At 35.9% G+C, this 16632-nt stretch overlaps 1 protein-coding gene across 11 annotated transcripts in view; it reads right to left on the bottom strand.

The window, feature by feature from the left end:
* Positions 1–16632, bottom strand: part of PPFIA2 (PTPRF interacting protein alpha 2) — a 654901-nt gene that overhangs the window by 456160 nt on the left and 182109 nt on the right. The gene's annotated exons all lie outside the window — the stretch shown is intronic.

The raw sequence follows: 16632 nt of genomic DNA on the forward strand, positions 1-16632 counted from the left end.
AAAGGAAATATGGGTTATCGACTCATAGACCTAGACCTCAGAGATCATCAAACTCCACCTTCTTGTTTTATAGATAAGAAAACTGAGGCACAGAGAGAGAAAATGATTAGCCCACAATCATATCAATAGTAATGGCTGAGCTGGAATTTGAACCCAGGACTTTCCAATGTCATCATATCCAGCAATCCTTCCACTGAACCAAATGAATACATCATTCATTGCTTCTGGTAGAGCATGTAAGAAGCCTCAGTCACAGTTCTCCTCTAAGATCCCTCAATGTAGCCTGCATCTTGGTGTCATGAACCTTAAAGTGATAGAGGAATCTGAGTTTTGAATGGAGCAATGGAGTTTTGAGTATGAGCAAGGCATTGTGCAAAAGCGAAATGAAAGCAAATCCAAAAAGTGGAAATCTTTATGTGCCCTATGTTCAATTTAGTGTCAAGATGAGAGCAAGAGAAGAAAGGGAGAAGTCTGTCTCCCTGGGAAACTCACTGTTTATCTTTGGCTACTTCTACCTCTCCATCTACACAATGAGGCTACTGCTTTTTTTCTTTTTTCTGACTTGTGTTTCCAATAGGTTTGATGAAGATACATCGTTTAAGTCTTAAGCAGTGTATGTGACCTTAAAGATCATGGAGGTGGGAAGGATTTCACTGGCTACTAATAATACCATGCCTCAGAGAAACAGTGTGCTCTTGGTTTTGAAAAAATCTGTACCCAACAGTCCTATTTCATGGAAGAACAAAGTGGGGTACAAACAAAGGTTCCATGATAACCACTAAAAAGGACTCAGTAAATAACAAATTTGATTAAGTTTTTTGAAAGACACAGTTCCAACATAGAGAAAGAACTAAGAAATCTGATACTTGAAACTATCTGTAGAAGTAGGGAAGGAAGGGATGGAGAGAAGGGAGGGAGGGAGGAGGGAACTAGAAAAGATGGAGGCAAGTGTTGCTATAAAAGATGAGAGAGGGAAAGGGAAGAGGGGGGAGTACTGAGACCAGTCAGGAAGCATGAAACTTAAATCCAGTTTCAAGGCAAGTAGCTATATATATTTAGGTCAACCAGCCTTTAACTAACAAGTCATCAGCTGGATCTAAGTTGAAGAGAGAATTCCTACACTAGTCCTAAAGCTGGAACACCGTAGATAGCTACTATACATGTGTGGTATGACACATGAAGAAATGTGCACACACACTCGTACACACATATGGTACATGAAAAACTCTAAGAGTAATTTAAAGCTTTGAAGCATTAAAAGTGTATTTATACTTCTGGAGTACCTTATGTGTAAGTATACAAATGCTTATCCATATACATGTAGTTATACATGTTAGTAGATATAGGTATGTCCGTGCATATGTACGCATGTGAGAGATACATATGTTCATATGTATATACATGTATCTATATAAATACAAATGTGAATATTGGGTATGCACATATCATATGTGTATATAGTTAGCTACAGCATTCAATGTAACCAGGGAGTTTTACTTTAGAAATAAATAGAAATGCTCTCCACAGAGCAACCTGCAAATACACGGAAGCTGCTTTCATTAAAGGGAGATGTAACGATGGCAGATAAATTGAGGGGAAGGGTAACTGTGAAAGAGGGAAGAAAGAAGAAATTTTAAAATTCCAGAATAATTCCTCCCCATGATTGTTTTTAGGTGATGATTACTCAGAAGACATCTATTAATATTATAGGTTGTTAATGAATAACGAAGATGGCCTTTCATCTAGTCACATTCAATGTTTTTTTTTTAAGTTTTTCAATGCTAGATTAAATGCTTTGTTAGAAAATGAAGCAAATAAACTCTATTCCTTTGGTCCTGGAAGTTATGATAATAATGTTAAAGCCCGGAGAACATTGGATTATAAATGAAGCTTTAAAATGGAGTTCCTGTGCTCTTTCCTCTGTACCACACCTACATGATTTGATTTTTTTCCCTCTAGGAAACAGCCTTGAACTGGAGGTGGGGTGAGGTGAGGGGGTAGGAGATCTGGATTCTGGTTCACCACTAACTCATTTGGTTTGTTTTCTTGGCTGGAGAATGAGAGGGCTATATTAAATGAACTCTCAGACTATCCCCAGCATCACTGTGTTATAATTTTTATAAAAAAGTTTCCCTTGATATCACAGTGAATGTCATATTGGCCTTTTTTCCTCATCAATACTGGCTTGCAGAGTGTGAATCATAGATTGTCTACTTGCTAAATAAATGAAAAAAAAAACAGACGGGGTATTTTTGCTTGATTATAGCAAGACTATGGCAATCTTCATTGCAGTTCTGTAAGATGACCACTTTCTGGGAAATGCTAATGCACCGAGTACCTAAAGAGTCCTGTTTCCTAGTGTCTATTCTGCAGTCTCCTGAACATATGATCTATCTATGAACCTTACTTCTCTCATTTATAGAACGGAGACCTTAGTCTAGAGGATGGAGTCATCATGTCTTTGGTGCCATACAAACCTGTGGCAGGCTGGTGAAGCCCAAGGACTCATTCACAAAATAATATATTTAAATAACTGGATGATTTGTTAAATTTGGGGGGAAATTAGTGAAAATGAAGATGTACTATATTTTTCCGTCAAATTTTACAGACCCTCTGAGTTCTTCCCATAATCCTTTTGGGGAGTCTAGAGAAGCCAGGTTAAGAATCTAGATTAGATGTCCACTAAATTCCCTTTCACCTCTAGATTTTATAATCCTACAATCAATATGCGTGGCTTGGGCACATGGTAAACATAGCTGCATGTGGGGACTATATCCAACCCATATTCCTCTGTCCTAAGAGGACCCATGTAAGACTTAGTCAATTCTTTATGGTGTAAGAAGATCCAGCTAAAGAGAACTTAAGAATGTTCTGTTGCTTAACTTCTCCAGAAGAAGGCAGGATTAGCAAATCTATGACTTTAAGAATTATCTGGTGTTGTTAAAAACTCCCTTACTAGGTACTAGTAAGGGTCTATGAGTCTCATCTCCCAGACTATAAGGTCTATGAGTAAAAGGCCCAGTACTCGAATATTGGGGGGGGGGGGAGTAGGGGAATCCTCAATAGCACCTACACTAAGCTGTGGTTCATCCTGTGTTTTTGAAGAGACCAGTGATACCTATGCGAATTTAATATAAAATGTATCCCCTTATTCTATCTGAAAACCTCCTACCCAAACATGGGTATTAAGTTAGGACAGAAGTGAGTCATGGGACTAAAGTTCATGTGGGTACCTGGAGTCCAGACTTCCAGAAGTTCCTGTGTGATGTATCCAGAAGTCAAGACTTGGGACCAGATTGAAGTCAAGTTTGGCCAATCAGAGATTCAGGAAGAGTGATGTCATTGGCATTATAAGAGGGGGATGGAACAGTAGCTCATCCTCTTTCTCTCTAGAATGTCTCACACACAATGTAGGACACACAATTTTATCCCTTATCTAAAGTGTTTTATGTTCAAAGCTCTGAGAAAATGTGACACAGCTTAGAGGCTTTTGGATAGGGTGTCTTAGCAATCTTTCTCCCTCCTTCTCTCTCTTTCTTTAATCTTTACTAACAAATGATTACAAATTAATATATTTTCTCCAAGGAATTTTAACCTTTACACATCATATTGTTGGGGTCAGGGTACAGCTTCTTCAGTTAAACAATCCAATTGAATTCAGAAGGCTCCACTATAGGTTATACACGAAGTTTCTGTTAGAACATCCAGAATGGGAAATCTCTGGATTTCATCAGTTCATTTGTTTTTGTGCTCCTGTAATTTGCTTTGTAATGGCAGGAGAACAAATGAAACCTACTAAGTACTTGAAAACAATTCACCAAATTGTTGAATTTTTCCAAATTCCACCTCTTAACTGGTCCAGTGATGTTCTTCATATTTGAAAAGTCAACCCAAGGATTGTTCCCTGCATCAAAGCCATTACTGTGGTCTTACTGTATGAAGGGAGTTGAAAAAAAAAAGAAACTAGAATAATCTGTATTTGTTTTCTTTCATATAACAGTAGATGTCAGAGCCATCAGAGCTCAAAGAGATCACCTAGTTCAATACCCCTCACCCTCATTTTACAGATGATGAAACTGAGGCTTAGGGAGGTCAAGTCAATTAGTTACCCAAGGAAGTCCAAAAAGTGTAAGTAGCAGAGGAGGGCCTCAGGACCCCTGACTCCACATTCATGTTTTACTCTTACATCCCAGTGCCTTTTAAGAAAATGGCAGGGACAGAAATTTCTAATCCACAAAACACTATCTGTACTTGAATTAAATGTAGTATGTTCCTCATCCAACCGACTTTTATTTTTAAATATAAAAGAAAGATTACAGAAAGAGAATTCATATTTATGAAAAAACATAAGTTTACACACAGCCTAATTCTTATGCTTCCAAACAACTAAATGCAATCCCTAGACATGGAGCTCTTTGTCAAGTAGATAATAGCTCTGTATCTCCTCTGATTGCTAGAAACTGGATTATTAAAAGGGCACTGAATGGTAAAAACTAGATAAATAAAACCCAGTAGCAATCATACACAGCAGGCCAGTGTTGCACAAACCAAAGTACTTGGAGTGGGGGTGGGGGGTGGAGGGAAAAGTACTCTGTTGTGTAAGAATTGCTGGAAAAATTGGCAAGGAGTAGGAGAGCGAAGAAAGCACAATCTACAAATATACACAATGACTACAATACTGCAAACAGAAACAGTAACAGGCAGCCAAACTCTCACTAATTGTAATGATAAATCCTGCTTCCATGGAACAGAAGAAAACATATTCCCTCCCTGCTGGGGGAATACAGGGATACAGAATACAGCCACTAAATTGGTTGGTTTGCTTAGACATCTTTGAGGTTAACCAGGCAGGATTCTGGAAAGGGGCACCCCAGTAAATGTCTAAAAACAGGCTCTGGGAGAGAGAAGGAAAAAATGCACCCAAAACAGACTTGTAAGTTTAATCTGAGTAATTAACATTTTATCTAGTATATTTCTTACATGGGGGCCGTGAGGTAGCACAATAGATGGATTGCTAGGGATAGAGTCAGGAAGAATCTTCTTCATGAGTTCAAATCCTTGAATATTTACTAACTGTGGATCTCTACACAAGTCACTTAACCCTAAGTGGTATGAGTTTCCTCATCTGTAAAATAAGCTAGAGAAGAAAATTCTGAGCCACCTCTGTATCTCTGCCAGGAAAATTGCAAATGGGATCTGAAAGAGGTGGAAGAGGACTGAAGGACAAAGGCTGTGATATTTTTATTGGAGACAAATAACAAAACAATAAATCAAAGTCTGCTTTATAAGGGTGTAGAGTATATAAAACCCAGTGGAATTGTGTATTGGCTATGTGAGGGAGGTGGGGGTAGAGGAGGGAAAGAACAAGAATCTTATAACCATGGGGGGAAAAAGAGAAAGACTGCCACTCTACCCTCAAAAAAATAAGGGTGTAGAGGTTCACATTTAATTCAAGAACCTTGTTGACTCTGATACAAGCTAGGGTGTGCTATAAAATGAAATAATCATGAAGAGTTACTGGGATTCAGTGGAAAGAATAATAGCTCTAAAGGGTATTTTAATATAACAGATTAATTATTTTTAAGAAGACCAGAGTATCATCCTCTCTTTTTTATTTAATCCATATAGTAGATGTTGAGTTAGTCATTTAACCTTCATGGATTTTAATTTCCTTATTTGTAAAAATTAGAAGGTTAAACCTGGTGCCTCTTAAATCCCTTTTATTCTTATAACTATGATCCTATGGTGGAAAAAATCAGTAAGACATTTTTCACCCTTTAAATTAAGGCAACACAGTATAGTGGGAAAAAACACTATGATTAAATACAGAGGACTTGGGTTCAGATCCCAGTACTGACATTACTACCTCAGAGATGTTAAGTAAGTCACTTAACTTTTCTTGGTCTCAGTTTTCTGACTTATAATGGGAGAAATTTGGATTAGATCATCTCTAAATTCCCTTCTAAATCTGTGATGCTGTGACACTTGAAGTTGAAATGGAGGATATGAAAAAAGTGAAAGCTGAGCAATGAAAAAGCAGAAAAGACAAAGGACTAAATAAACACTCCACTAATAAATATTTTTACTGTGAAGTTAAGGTTATTTCAATGCAAAATGTTTTAGTAGGAGACATCATGTATGCCCTGACCTCCCCCAAATAAGGTAGTTGGGCAATAGGAAGGCTAGTCAGAAAATGTGGGGTAAATGACCAACTGGCACATCTATTTCATGATCAAACCTTGCATGCCCAGCTACACATCTCATCACCATTCTCTCAGCAACTGCTATCATTATAGTCTCTACTAGTCACACTCCTCATTACATTTCTCCCTCTAGCTATGCATCTCATTATACTTGGAACTTTTTTTTTCTTTTTAACATAGATGGCATCTACTACTGTATATATTTGATGCTTTTCCCCTTTTAGTAAACCTAATCGCTACATTTCACAGCTCTTAAAAAAGATATAGAAACGTACACTAAGCAAATTCTTTTTATTGTATAAACATATATGAACTCACTGTTACCCACTTCCAGCTGTCATCCCATCTGTCTCTCAACTCCTTATTGCCAAAATTACTGGGAAAAGAGTCATTGACGCTGGATTCTTCTTCTTCATCTCTCTCAAGCCCTTTCAATCTGCCTCCTGATGCTGATGTATTCATCAGCAAACATCAATAAGCACCTCCTCAGATAGTGTGGGATATAGTAAAGAAATAATTGAAACTGTTCCTCCCCTCAAGCATCTTACATTCTAAAGAGAGGATCCAATACATAATAGAAGTGAAATTTTAATTGGGGAAAGCACAGTGATTATGAGAGCAACTATAGGGCAGTACAATGCCATTCCTTTTTCAGTTGTAAAGATAATATGTATTATGATTGGAAAAGCAAGAGAGGAAAGATGCTAGAAGGGAGTGGGGATTGAAAGAGAGAAACATGTTTGGGAATTTGAATTTTTGTTCAAGTATGGGTTGGACTGAATGGTCTCAGAGATGCTTTCTGAACCTGAAATTCCATGATTCCACCTGTCAAGTGTAAGATGAGGATGGGAGGTCTTCCTTTAAAAAGTCTTTAAAAGGCAAATTCCACAATTGATATGCAAATAGAGCCCACAGGTAGGGAAAATAGTAGGAAATATTGGAAGGGCAGAGGTTGAAGGAGCCTAGCTAGTTTTGAAGAAATGTAAATCTCTACATATATACATATATAATTCTTATTTAAATGAATTCATTCAGATAAAATCTTGTAACATATGACTTGTTTGTGTATATTGTATCACATATGGTGCATCTTATCTTGACTATCTTTTAAGTGTATATATACAAATATATGACATACATATATGTACTTTCATACATATATAATTGAAGATTATATTTGTACATTGGTATATTAAAAAGGGGGTAATTTGTATTTGAGGGGTTCAGCCTTTCAGTATAGAGAGGGGGAAAGATTGGAGACCCCCTCTTCTCAAAGTGTGGTACAGAGGACATAGCTGATGTTTAGGGTTGGTTCAAAGAGGGGAGAGAGGGGTTTGAAGAGTTTCCCCCTTCTCCCTTCTGTCTTCGGCCTCTCAAGACTGAGAGACCAACTCCTCTACCAGCCAGAGTCTTCTCCTCCTCCAGATTCCAATCTCCTTGGGGCCCCTCCCCCATCGAGGTGATCAGTTTCACACACTTTTCAGCCTAGCATTTTCCTTATGTGCCAGCCTATCACATTTGTGTGTAAGCATTTGACTAATGCTCATATAAATCTTATCTAAACTGTTTATTTTATATTTTCCTGTTTTTAACATAGTACTGTATGTTCAATACTTGCTTAATAAATATTTCCATATAGAATTTAATTAACCCTCTTGAAAAAAAAGTAATGAAATCTCTTATTTCCTGGTTTACTCATTAAAACCATATAGGGGGAAAAACACAGACTGAGAAATTATACACAATGTTTTCTTTTTCAATTTATAGTATTACTAAATATACATTAACAAATTGGGATAGCGATGAGTGTGTTGTAAATAAAATGGGGTCTTTGGAGAGAGGTAAGTTTTTAATTTATATTTCTTATTTTTCAAACAATATTTTCTTTGATTAAACATTTCCCAAACTACATAGTGTAAATATATTTCTAACATACCCAGTGTGGCTTCAGGACTACTGATTAGTGTTAAGAAACATGACTGAACATGTAGCTATTAATTTAATTGATAATATATATGCTGATTACCAGTGAAATGCAATCTGCAGTAGATATGTGCTCAGTAGATATTAGACCATTCCAATGGTTGTCATCTTTAATGTTTTCAACATTAATTTATTCCTTATGAAAATGGATATATTCAGAAACCAGAATTTAATCAGAATAAATGTCACAACCAGCCTTTTGTCATGGCCCTTGAACACTGATTTCTCTCTTGGACCTAAAAAAAAGTACTCTGTCATTTGTGTCTGTAATTTTCTGAAGCATTTGTTAAAATTGAATATAAAATGGTGGTGGGTGCTTATAAATGCAGGCCAGAGGGCAGTTCCCTGGGCCATTTACTTACAGATACACTGATTGTTAATGAGTGCATTTTAGGGAGGCAGATAGAGCTTTGGATCTTAAATAAAGAATGACTGAAACTGAATTCTTCCTCAGGAATTTACTAGCTGTGTAATCCAGCCAACTCCCTCAAAACACAGTGTGTCACAGTTTCCTCATCTGTAAAATTAGGAAATTAAACTCAATAGTCTTTAAGTTCATTTCTAGCATTTGGCCTTAAAAGTCTCGTCAAATGTTTAACAATTTACAGAACATACTCTGATACATATTAAGATTGTAGTGAAGATACACCTCTGAGATCAGTAGTCCAAGATGAATCACACTCTTATATTCACTTAAAAAACAATCTACGATGAAAAGGGCAATTGATTAGATTACTAACTTTTATTACAAGGTCAGTTTTATAAAGGACAGAATTTAAGGACCAGAAGGGTCATCAATCAAATCAAAGTTTATTTTGTCTATCCCATCTATCTATCAAAGTGTTCATCAGAATAAATGCCATCAGCAATCCTTTTCCCATTAATTGCTTAGAATCCTCCAGGAATGGGGAATATCTACTACCTCTCAAGGTGGCACTTCCTTTTATAGATAGCTCTAATTATTAGGTAACATTTTTCCCCCTTGACATTAAGTTTAGAGCTGCCTCTCTGCAACATCTACCCATTACTTCCAGTTTAGGCCTTTAAGAAAGTCAACCAGAATGAGTGCAATCCCTATCCTGCCTGACAGTCTTGAAGATAGGTATCTCATGTACCTGCTTGAGTCCTCCTCTACAGGCAATTCCCTGTCCCATTTCTTTCTTTGTACTCATTGTAAAAGAGTCTCAGGAACCTTTACTTTTTGAGCACTCTCTAGTATATCAATGATCTTCCTCAATTTTATTACTTAGATCTGAACCAAATATTACAGATATGTTTGAAACAGAAAGATAAGAAGAGCCTGGTATCTTTACTCAGTGAAGTTATTCCCTTCTTAACACAGTCTCAGATCCCAGTGTCTGAAGAGGGAAACAAAACTCCAAAGAACACCACTGAAAAGCATAACCCTTTCAAACAACTAAAACTCTCAGAGATTGTTCAGGAAAACTAAGTCTGATATATCCTTTCCGTATTTTTTACATGAAATGTCATATTTCTTTTACTCCAAGTATAACTCTTTACAATAACCTACATTAGGTAAAATTCAAAACTCTTCCCAAGGGATCAACTCCCTATATAAAGCCTACGCGTCACCTGTTTTGTCCCTGTTTTTTTGTTTTTTAAACCACCTATAAGCACAGAGTCGTTTTTCTGTAAAACATTCTGAGCTCATAGGCTAAATAAAAAGAAAAATGTAAACACAATTCAGAGCCCATGAACCATACAAAAATATATGGCTTTGGCTTACAGGTCATAGTTTGCCAGCTCCTATTCTAGTCGATAGCAATTGTTGGCAGTTTTTATCATTTTGTATGTTAACAAATCTTCTCAGTTGGGTGGCATAAGCAAATTCAATAAGCATGCCGTATGAACCTTTATCTGTGATTTAAAAAAAATGTTAAACAGCATAAGATCAAACACAGAACTCTGAAGCACTCTACTGAGGCTTTCCTGCCAAGATGGTATAAAACTATTAATAAGTACTCTGAGCCTAGCCATTCAACCAACCCCCAATTTATACTACTGTACTCAGATCTACACATATTTTCATAACAGTATGAGATACTATGTATGCCAAGTGATCGTATCAAAATCTAGATAAACTATATCTGAGATCGTGACTACTCTCCCTGCCATTTTTATTTCCTTGGAAGCAGAATATACTCTGCTCCAGCCCTTTATTTTAACTGACTGTATGTCTTTCTGTTTCAAATGGTTCTCTTGTAAACAACATATTTTTGGATTCTGATTTCTCAACTATTCTTCTATATGCTTCTCTTTTCCAGGTGAATTTATCCCATTCACATTGACAGTTATGATTACAATGTACTTCTCTCCATCCTATTTTCTTCTCTATTATCCTTCTCTATATATTTTTATGCTATATTTTGTCATGCTTTTCTTTGGTCTTGTGTTTCAATGACAACTTTTTTATTCTGCTCTGGCCTTTTCATTTAGCATACCTGTAAATATGTTATGTCATTAAATATGAATTTTCCCCTAAAACATTATACTCAGGTTGCTGAGAGGATTATTCTTGGTTCTTTGTCTTCCAGAGTATCATATCTCAAGTCCTTTTCTCCTTTAGTTTGGAAACTGTGAAATCTTCTGTAATCGTGACTGCTTTTGTTAGATTTAAAATGGTTGAAGGCCTTAAACTGTAACAGTTAAAAGAGTGATGTTGTAAACTGTAGTGAGTTAAAATGGTGGAAGATATAAATTGTGATAGATATAAGAGAGGGTGAGTAAATTTGACCGCAGAAAATATGTTTCACTACAGTGTCTTGGTTTTTAAATCAAATATAAGGTGGTCGCCAGGGAAATATTCCCAATTATTCAAATACCCAAGTCAACAGGGTTTTATAAAGATTTTAAATAATACAAATGTGGAATTAAAGAAAAGAGAGAGAGAAAAAGGAAATAAGTATGAAGGGCCTTAAGCCAACATGGCCTAGACCTGAGTCTTAAGAGAGAGAGATCAGTCAGTCTTTTAACACTCACCACAAGGTCTGTCTAAGCCAGGATTCTAGTGACACTAGGCCAGCTCCATCTCAGCTGACTTCATCAGAGAGAGTTCCAGCCAGAGTCCTCCTTAAGGAGCCTTCCAGCCAGAGACTGTTCCAAAGGGCCTCTCTCCAGAGCCTCCAGAGGGACAGAGTCCCCTCAGAGGAGCTCCAGAGAGACCTCCTTAGAGATTGTCCTTCAAGAGCTTCCCTTCTCCAGAGCCTCTCTCAAAAGATTCTTCCCAAGCAATCCTCATCAGAGATCCTCCAAAAGGATTTTTTTCAAGAGATTCTGCTTTTTCTTACATAGGGGTTTTTCTCCTATGTCACCTCCCCTTAGTCCTTACATCTACCAATCACTGTAGACGTTTTCCAAAGGACTGCCCATATGAATTCCTGCTAAGTCGACAAATCTCCTCAGTAAGTCTGAACCAGTGAAAACACAGCTGAGTCAACTAATCTCATTAAGAGAAAACTTGCCCGACCCTTTTAGGTACCTAGCATCTCATTGTATCAATTCTAAAAAACAGGCATGGCTGAAAGAACTCCTTGCCTTATTATAAGCATGGGTCCAAGTACTTTCATTGTTTAGCAAGGAGTTTTCTCCCCTAAAGCAGTCTTAAGTACAGGTGGAGTAGAGGTCCTCCCATAGCAAGGATTTTTCTCCCCTAAAGCAGTCTTAAGTATGGGTGGAGTAGAGGTCCTCCCATTTCTGATCCTGTCGAGTTCTCACATCAAAATGGGGAATGTTTCCCAGTAGGGAATTTATTCCAATGGAGGATTCCTCAATGTGGAAATTTTTAACATTCACAAGTCTGAGAAATTTCAAGATTTACAATCACCCCTGATGATCATTGGGAGACTAGTCTCCCCATTGATCATTTAACATAATCAATTTGTAATCCTAAATGCACTTCTAACTATAGATATACACGATATTCAAATTTCTAAGAGGAATTAGAATAGTGAGAGAGGAAATAGAAAAGAAAGCAAAATCAATGTTTTGCTAGGTGCATTGACAGAAAGCCAAATTAGGGGCAGTCCCTTTTGGCATAAATGTGTACATTTACAATAAATGTTCAATCAAAGTTCAGTTCAATCAATCATATCCAAAGTTCATTCTTGATCTTCTGGATGAAGTGTAGGTTTTTCGGCATCTTTCTGCAACAGTACATTCTCTGGATATAAAAGTTTCAAGCTTCTTTCTTGAAGATCTTTTCTCGAACAAAATCAAAATCTTGAATTTTTATAAAAGTACAATCTTAAACAAAAAATCAAAATTCGAAAATTCTTAGATTTTAAATAAAAATACAATCCCCCTGAAGTAGGTGTTAAAAATCATTCAGTTCAACTCAGAATGCAATGTTGAGTTATGGGGGTGTATGAGTCAATTATCAAAAGAAGAGAAAAATAATCAAAAACGTAAGGAAAAATTCAAAATAGGCCCTTGTATAGGTCCAATATAAAGTAATTTCTATCCCACAAGTCTGTAGGACAGAATGCAGTAATATGTCATTTAGCCATTTGCAGCCAAGACTACAGGAAATTGCCATAATATAAGAAGAAAAGAATTAGAATTCTATTTTGATAGGGAAGCGTCATTCCCTCGTCTGATTTTTTTGTCATTCTCAGGGATATAGGGAGCCAGCATGATAGTCAAACTTTGTACTTGTATGAATACTTCGTAAAGAGTGTAGATACAAGGAAGTCCTACGACTTAATATATGTCAAGCGTCGCAACCTCAAGTCTCACATTAGTATTTGACTCCTTTCTTTCTGCCTTATTACAATATTTTCCACTTCACATGGGAGTTCTGAAATTTGGTGTTAATATTATAGGGAATTTTCATCTTAGGATCTCTTTCAGGAGGTAATTAGTGGATTCTTACAAATTGACCCTCTGGTTCTAAACTAGTAGGGAAATTTTCCTTGGTAATATGTTGAAATATGATGTCAAAGTTCTTTCTTTGATCATGACTTTCAGGCATTTAATAATTCTTAAAAAAGAAACTTCCTATCAATCAATATTGGTTCCAAGGCAGAAGAGTAAGGACTGGGCAATAGGGATTAAGTGATTTACCCTGGGCCACAAAGCTAGGAAGGGTATGAAATGGGTGATATTTGAGGGTGTATATTTGATTGATACCAGATGGCTAATGGATCAAGTTTTGCCACCTTTGAACCCAAAACTTCTCATCTCTAGAGCTAGCTTTCAATCTACTGAGCTACCTGGCTACATCTTAGTTGAATAATTCTTAAATCATCTCTCATAAAACTATTTTCCATGTCAGTTTGTATATCCATGAAATATTTTCCATTTCTTTCTATTTTTCATTATTTTGACTTTTTAAAAATTGCTTCTTGAAGTTTTATAGTCATTATCTTTTACTTGCCCAATTCGAATTTTTAAGAAATTATTCTCTCCAGTGAGCTTTGGTACCTCCTTTTCCATTTTGCTTATTGTTTTTGTACTTCTTATTTTGAATCAAATTGTTAAATCTCTTTTTCTAATTTCCTTAAATCACTGTTGTTTCTTTTTCTACTTTTTCTTCTGCCACTAATCTCTTTCTTTAACTCATTCAGTAAATCTTTTCAGAAGTTGGATCCAATTAGCATTTTTCTTTTGGGATTTTGGTTGTCACATTGTTTTCTTCTGAGTATATTTCTTGGTGTTCCCTGCCCCACATTAGCTTTATATGGATAAAAATTTTGTTATTTACTCATTTTTCTAAGCCTATATCATCACTTTGAACTTGATTATTGAAGTTGGGTTCAGCTCACCTGAGGTTAGGAAAGTACTCTCCTAATCTTCAAGCTTTTTTTGTGCTACTATTTTGAAACAGAAGTAATATTCTTTCCTTTCATTAATACTAATTTACAGGCATTTGAAGTGCCTTAAAATGAGTGGAACTATATATGTACCCCATAAAACTCCATATTTTGCTGGCCATTCATTTCCTTACAGAAAGAGCATGTGTTCTGATTACAGATGACCATGCCTACAGATTCTGCCTCAATAATTTTTATGTCATTCTATTAAATATAATAACTATTTTAAATAAAATTTAGTTAATTATGTAGTCAATTAAGAGAATTACAGATAGTATGGGAAAGGATAGAAGAAATTAGAACTATTAGAGATTTGCAAGTTGTCAGGGCTTCCAAATTGGTGTAATCCAAGAAGTATGGTCATTGTTCTGGTTTGCTTTCTGATTTATAACAGGGAAGGTACCTGCAAATCTCCAGCCCTAAGTACCGTGGCTCCTCATGGCCCTGGAACTATGACCAGTGCTGGACATGCAATCCAGAATGGCATATAGACAATCAGTATCAGATGTACACAGTACCAGGAAAGGGTCCCCTGTAATCTCTTTCTCATCAATTTTCTGACTTCACTTTACTGTCTTTGAGTTGAGTGCTGCCGAAGGAAGCTGTGTTAGGCAGGAAAAATGTCTAATTTTGACCTTTTATTGGCTATGTTTCTCAAATTATTTTTATTTCATTGGAGGGGAATACTGGGAAAGTTCAGCTGGGTTGCTGCCTGTACTTCTCCATCCTGGCACCCTAGATTTAAGAGTTTTACAGTTTTTTTCAGGCAGAAATAATTATGTGAAGCAGAGAAAAATATGTATCCATGTATGTGTGTGTCTATTCTATTGCTATAAAGGAAAAAACATAGGGGCAAAACCCTGTCCCACTCTATTTCAAAAGACTAGTATTAAGATGAATTTACCAGACAAGTAGAGAATTGTAATTTCTTGAAAATCATTATTTTTAGATCACCAATTTTCTTCCATCCTCTCCCACAGTATCTGTAATTCTCTTAATTGAATGCCTAATTGACTAAAATTTATTAAAATAATTATCATATATTTCATAGAATGATGTAATTTTTTCAGGCACAGTCCTTAGACACAATCATCTTCAATCAAAACAACCATGCTATTTCAGTAAAGAGATAAATGGTTTGAAAATCTGGACTTTTATGTGATGCATACATAATTTAATTAATTATTTTTAAGCACTTGCAATGCCTGAAAATTAATAATAGTGCATCCTATTGAAAAGACTAGAAAGGATAGGAATAGAAGGAACTTTCCTAAAAATAATAAACCATATATATTTAAAACCATCAGCAAACGTCATCTGCAATGGGGATAAACTTGAAGCCTTCCCAATAAGATCAGGAGTGAAACAAGGATGCCCATTATCACCGCTATTATTTAATATTGTACTAGAAACACTAGCAGTAGCAATTAGAGAAGAAAAAGAAAATGAAGGTATTAAAATGGGCAATGAGGAGCCCAAGCTATCACTCTTTGCAGATGATATGATGGTCTACTTAAAGAATTCTAGAGAATCAAACAAAAAGCTAGTTGAAACAATCAACAATTTTAGCAAAGTTGCAGGATACAAAATAAACCTGCATAAGTTATCAGCATTTCTATATATCTCCAACCCACTTCAGCAGCAAGAATTAGAAAGAGAAATTCCATTGAAAATCACCCTAGAAAATATAAAATACTTAGGAATCTATGTGCCGAGAAAAACACAGGAACTATATGAACACAACTACAAAACACTCTCCACACAATTAAAACTAGATCTAAACAATTGGGAAAACCATTGATTGTTCATAGATGGGACAGGCTAACATAATAAAAATGACAATCCTACCCAAATTAATTAATTTATTTATTTAGTGCCATACCCATTGAACTACCAAAAAACTTTTTTACTGAATTAAGAAAAAAAATTACAAAGTTCATTTGGAAGAACAAAAGATCAAGGATATCCAGGGAAATTATGGGGAAAAATGCAAAGGAAGGAGTACTTGTAGTCCTAGATCTCAAACTATACTATAAAGAAGTGGTTATCAAAAAAATTTGGTACTGATCAAAAGACAGAAAGGAAGATCAGTGGAATAGACTTGGGGTAAATGACCTCAGCAAAACAGTCTATGACAAACCCAAAAATACCAGTTTTGGGGACCAACACCCACTATTTGATAAAAACTGCTGGGAAAATTGGAAGACAGTATGGGAGAGATTAGGTCTGGATCAACAACTCACACCCTACACCAAGATAAACTAAGAATGGGTGAATGACCTGAATATAAGGAAGGAAACTATAAGTAAATTAGGTGACATAGAATACTATACTTGTCAGATCTTTGGGAAAGGAAAGACTTTAAAACCAAGCAAGAGCTAGAAAAAAAATCACAAAATATAAAATCAATAATTTTGATTACATCAAATTAAAAAGGTTTTGTACAAACAAAGCTAATGCATCCAAAATTAGAAAGTAAGCAAAAAATTGGGAAACAATCTTCATAACAAAAACTACTGACAAAGGTCTAATTACTCAACTTTTTAAAGAGCCAAACCAGTTGTACAAAAAATCAAGCCATTCTCCAATTGAAAAATGGGCAAGGGACATAAATA

Source organism: Monodelphis domestica, chromosome 5, assembly GCF_027887165.1.
Source record: "Monodelphis domestica isolate mMonDom1 chromosome 5, mMonDom1.pri, whole genome shotgun sequence".
NCBI classification, from domain to species: Eukaryota; Metazoa; Chordata; class Mammalia; order Didelphimorphia; family Didelphidae; genus Monodelphis; species Monodelphis domestica.